A 6,000-nucleotide genomic window follows, 5' to 3' on the forward strand; every position below is an offset into this window, starting at 1 on the left:
TATCTGTGTTATATCTAACACTGAATTATAGTTGGCACAGAAATTAGCCAGATTGTCACACAGCTACAGTGAGAAAGCTTTAATTGCATTTTGTAGGGAAGTTTGAATGACAAGTTTTAATCTTGCTTTCTCTGAGGTTTTGTCACCAACTAATTCACAATCCGTCCATCCGTCCATCCATCCATCCATCCACTGAGCCTTCTCCGTTATCATCTTGAATGCGTGCTTCATTTGCCTGCTCAGCCCTGCCTTGTTTGAGGGGATTTGAGGGGCGAGATTGCTAATCCCAATTTTGAACATGAATCAGCGTCCAGAGGGAAGGCCTCCTGGATTCTCAGCCTCTTTCTTATGATAATAGTCCAATCAGTATGGCCGGAATGATGAAAATGCCAGCCGGCTTATCTCAGTGGGACAGCTTGGCGGTGGGGAGGGAGGCCTGTCAGAAAGACAACAAGAACCTGTTTTGAAATAAGGAGGGCACAGCTCTTATTTCTGCTAGCTAGTTATAGCGGTATCTCTGTGTGTGTGTGTGTGTTTGTTTGTGGATGTGTGCATATACTGTTGAGGTAAATCGGATAAAAACCATGCTTCGGTATGATTGTGTATGTCAGTATTTGCATTTGCATGATTACATATTAGCGGGACAGGAGTATGGGAGATGTGTGTGTGTGTGTGTGTGTGTGTGTGTGTGTGTGTGTGTGTGTGTGTGTGTGTGTGTGTGTGTGTGTGTGTGCGTGCGTGCGTGTGTGTAGAGATTTATGGATTTGTGGTGTTCATGCTTGAATATGTATTTTTATTTTTAGGCTGATTGGGACAATTTTATATTTCAGGTCATTGAACCGTCAGTTTCATATATATATATATATATATATATATATATATATATATATATATATATATATATATTGTACCGTTGATTGTTTTCTGACCTGAAAGCTGAAAAGGATTTCGTAACGCGAGGGAACATTCCGTGCGTGTGTCCGTCATGACAACAGGTGCCTTCAGTCATCGTCAACGGGCGGCGCGAGAGTTCAGCCACGTTGCAGATACGTCCGCCAATGGGAGGCATTACGGTCTTTGGCGAGAATGAAATGTGTTAACTACCAGTAAGGTGGAAGTTTTTGCCAGCTGGGGAGGAGCAGAGGATGGGACTTGATGGGAATTGGCTGTGTGTCCATCACTGAACATGTGAGCTTGAGTTACAGTAGAGGCATTATGCCAGATTATGGGGCTAAGCAGGGGGCACTGTCTGTCTCTCTGCTGGTACTTGGAGAGAACTCGGGCTGGACTGGACACACAGCTGTTCCTGGCCGCTCTGCACCAGACACTCAGGCGTCCAATAAAACTGCACGGGTTAGTGTGTGTGTGTGTGTTTTTGTGTCTGTGTTAATGTTTGTCCTCTTCGAGCTGCCCAAGTGCGCTCAAGCCCAATTACGAAATATGCACATTGGCGGGCAAATACGTGCGCGTACGAATGGGAATGGCCCTCTCGTCGAACACTTTCCCACCGCGTGATGAGGGACGGCCTTCTGCGATGTGGTGACGAGAGCCCGTAACTCATCCAAAGCCTCCCCAGGGCTGCAGCTCTGTAACGAGAGGCCACTATTACCGGAGAGTATACACTGCACTGGAGATAAGACAAGTCCAGCCTGCAGGCAACCAGCACTGTTCACCGTCACTACCCAGGAATAGCCACATGACGCTTGTACCTCCAAATTAAATTCTCATCCCCTTTCCTCTCTCTCTCTCTCTCTCTCTCTCTCTCTCTCGCTACCCATTACCTCAAATGTTCCTGGCCGGTCTTTACTTCTCTCCCCTTCCCGTTTATCTCTTTTCCCTTCGGGCATTTTCTTTTTTGCCCAAACTGCTCCTCCCTTTTTCTCTAATACATCAGGATTGGCAGGGCCCAGGTGGGATTGTGCTTGTCAGTGGTGGCGTTGGAAGTGGATAACAAGCAGGCAGAGGAGCACGGTGATTATGAGCCCACCCGCCTTCACAAAAAAAAAGCATCAGAGGATAGGAATGGCATGTACAGTGTGCCAGCGGAGCTCCAACCCCCATGAGCTCATTTTCTATAAGTGTGAGTGTGGAGTAGAGATGGACACCATATCCGTGGAGGAGCGCTTGTGTCGTGTTTGTGACCTTTGGGCCCTGCTCGGGTTACATTATGTGTGAAATTGTACTGTGACATCATGTACATAATCATTAGCAAGGTAGCAGTTGAACACAGACATAAAACGTGAATTGTCAAAACAAACTAGCTCCAAGTAAAGTGAGCTGAACGTGAATCAGAACAGATTGTATTAAGTCTGGTCTCAAATCGCAAAATGAAATGAATGACACCAACAGTCCTATTTCCATATATCATCCATCTTAGTTTACCTTTGACTTTTCTTTTTTAGCATCTTCTCTGAAATTCAAATCCCTCTCCATTTAGTAAAGGCTGCGAGGAGAGAGGATCTGCCGTTTGCCTCGTTGGACACCGTTTGCATAGACTGACTTCCACACTACTGACCAATAACAGCACTTATGCAGAAGCAGATTTAATAGAGAAAACTTCACTAAGTGGATATGAAGGAGGCAAGCTGTTTTCATGCGTGCAAGGAGCTGAAGTCTTTTCCATTCTATGTGTCCTTATCAGCTCCGCTCACAAAGCCCGGGCCTCAACACTCTGAACTTGAAGGAAAAGGCATGCAGTCATAGAAACATATGCACGGTGGCAGGGCCGCTTAAGTTCAAAAGTTAAGGCAAAAGATCGGTAGGGAAAGTAATTCACACTTGGACTTATGCTGTTTGGGAGTTTCTGGGCAGCACATTGAGATTATTGAAATTAGCTGTCAGTGTGAGGCTGCCAGGTTTTTCTGGTGTTGAGCTCTGTGGGAGTGAGGCTCCCAATGCTTTGAGCTCATCCCTTAAGGACAAGCATGTGTGGATACTGTTTACAACAGGGGTGGCCAAAACTTTTGGGATTGTGGGCCGTATAGAGAGAAAAACAATGAGTCACGGGCCAAACAATAGGGAATGCATAGTTTTCCCCGACTTGCATTGCAAGATCATTTTCTACCAAAATAACTAAGCAACACTATTTTATGTTCCAATGTTTATTATGGTATTCATGAGAAATATGGTAAGTAAAAGATGTTTTTTTTTTCTAAATGAATCATTAGCATAACAAAGTAGATTAGTAGCAAGGAAGTGGTAGTAAAATGAAATGTATAAAATAATAAATAAAGTAATTAAATCAAGGATGAAGTAAAGATGAACATCTATATAAACATCTAATCAGCAATGCTTTCAGAATGTCCATGAATTGTCTATCTCAAAGTACTTGGTCTTCACTAACTAAATAAAGTGTAAAATGCATAACAGGCTATTGGAATTAGAAATGAGAAGAGATCAAGGATGCACTTTGTTCAATAGAGTTCTCGTTGTGCAGGCTCGATAATACATTCCTCATAAGTCACATCTGAATACGGATCAGAATAAGCAGCTTGAAAGGAAAGAAGAAGAGACAATAACCCCTAAAGTGCAGTTAGGGAGCGATCCATTGTGATTTCGCTCTGGCACATCTGAACATCTGGCTAATGAATCCTGGTTCACAGGGTCCATATGATGATACAGTCTGTTGGCCCTCATCCGGCTCAAACCCGGGGTGAACATGAACTGCTGTCTCACTGCTTCCTGATTAGAATCTGAATAAATTAATAGCAGCGGCTGACACATCATCACAGCTGCCTTGGTGAAACAGAAAAGACAGGTGTCCCTCTGGCAAGACTTTCCGCATTGTGTGTGTGTGTGTGTGTGTGTGTGTGTGTGTGTGTGTGTGTGTGTGTGTGTGTGTGTGTGTGTGTGTGTGTGTGTGTGTGTGTGCATGACACTGACAGAAAAGGGGTCTACAGTGTTAATCTGTCACACTCTGCCATGCCTGTCTACGTTCAACCAAATGTTCATCAATCACATATGAGCGCGCGCACACACACACACACATCCAGACGCCTCCATTTTCACCTTACAGTGCCAGCGCTTCTGCCCAACAGTGACTCGGGCCACCCGTCGCCATCGTCCCCTCCTCTGGCATATGTGGCACCTGCCCCACACTGCTGCTGCTGCTGACCAGCTATAGAGTGACTGAAACCAAATGGCCCTGCAGCACCGCTACATCCGCAGTCATCCAAAACACTGACCCCCAAAAGACCCTCCAACTGTGGGACACCTGGAGTCAGCAGAGGAAGGCCACATTTAAACCCCTTAGAAAAAACAACAAACTTAGCCTCCTCCAAACTCCACCCAAAACATGCAATAGTGACACTATCGCAGTCAGTATTTTGGGAGAACAAGAGCTCATCAATCATCGATTAGCTCACTTTTTTTTATTTGTCGTGCAGAACATAAACATTTGAACACTTTGCTCCGTTGCACATCCAAGCTTCCTTTTCTTCCGCTCCCTTTAACAGTCGATTCTCCGTGGTGCCGCCCAGTTTAACAAACGCTGCAGATGCACAGCTTGCAGAGAAAAAAAGAAAAAAAACACTTCCTTAGCTTTGAGAGCTGCAAGCAGGTGTGAAAACAAGGGGAAGAAGAGGGACAAGGAAAGGAGGAAAGAAGGAAAGAAGGAGGAAATAAGGAGGAAGAGGTGAAGTACGCTATGCTCCAGTTAAGGTGGTGGGGTTTTAGTCTGTGGCTCCTTCATGTGGCAGAAGACCATTAATCATTCCCGCTCACTGACAGGACCTCTGCAACACACAGACACACACTTACACCCACGCACACCCATGCACGAGCACCCACACGCCCACGCTGCCACATACACAGAGGAGCACGCCCTAATTTCTACCGGCGATCATCTCTCGCCCACGCGCACGTCCATCCCCGTCGCACCATCCATCTCCTACGTCCACCTTACCCCCCATCCCTCTCTCCATCTCCCCTCTTTGATAAGCGCTGCTCACGAGCCACCGGATCTGCTTTCATTTCTCTCTCCACTTGGCAGCCGGTGAAAGAGAACACAATCTCAACAATCACACCAGAGAAAATAAACTGAGGGTGAAACGCTACATAAACCGTGAAAGGACGTCAAAACAAAACAGAAATGAGAAACAATGAAGCCGATTTCTCCGTAAACACAGTTTCGCTGAGTGCTATTACTCAGCTGAACAGAAAGCTGATTAGAAAGCTGAATGAATGAAAGGACTGTCCAGACAGATGTATTATTAGGAATACATCATCGGTTGCTCCGGCTTGGTTTAGTTTAGCCCAAGAAAATAACTTTGCATGCAGCGATACTGTATATTATTGAACAGTTCCAAGTCCGCATACAATTTAGGATGAAGGACATTTGTAAAAACAAAGTAAAAGTAAATGAAACACTTGGCAGTTGAAGAACTGTACATTTTTGTGAACTCCACAACAAAGTGACTTCTATCTAAAACCTTTCGTTTGAAACTCTTCCACTTTCCTTTTAACGTCAGATGAACTGAACTGGTTTGGAATTTAATATCTGGTTAGTCTGCGGTTCTGAGAGATGTCTTGATTGAAAACAGTGAGATACTTATATTCCTTATGTAGAGCTCATATTTCTCTGTTTCTTTACATCGTGTTCTGGAGATATTTTCCCCTCATGAAGCCTATACATCACCTAAAAAAAGTACTTTTATGGGAGTAAAAGAAAGGGCCTGAGTCAACTCCATGAAGGTCTTATAACTGAAGTCACCACTAGGGGCTGTCTACTCCACAGGTTTCTCCACTTGAAAGCAGGAGCCCCCCCCCCCCCCCCCCCAAGCTTCAGTCAGCAACCACTTCTCATGACGAAGGATTAAAGGATGAGCATATTACAGAATGTGTGTTATTACAGCAGTATGCATTTCACTAATGGATCCATCAAAGTGTTGACCGAATGAGAGAGAAAGAAACGTTTTGAATCCGAAGCAGAGCAACCGCAGTTTTCCACATTAATCCAGCATGTGCAATCGGGCTGCTTTTCATTTCTGTGTGAAAATAAGG

The sequence above is a fragment of the Pholis gunnellus genome, assembly GCF_910591455.1.
Source record: "Pholis gunnellus genome assembly, chromosome: 21".
Taxonomy (NCBI): Eukaryota; Metazoa; Chordata; class Actinopteri; order Perciformes; family Pholidae; genus Pholis; species Pholis gunnellus.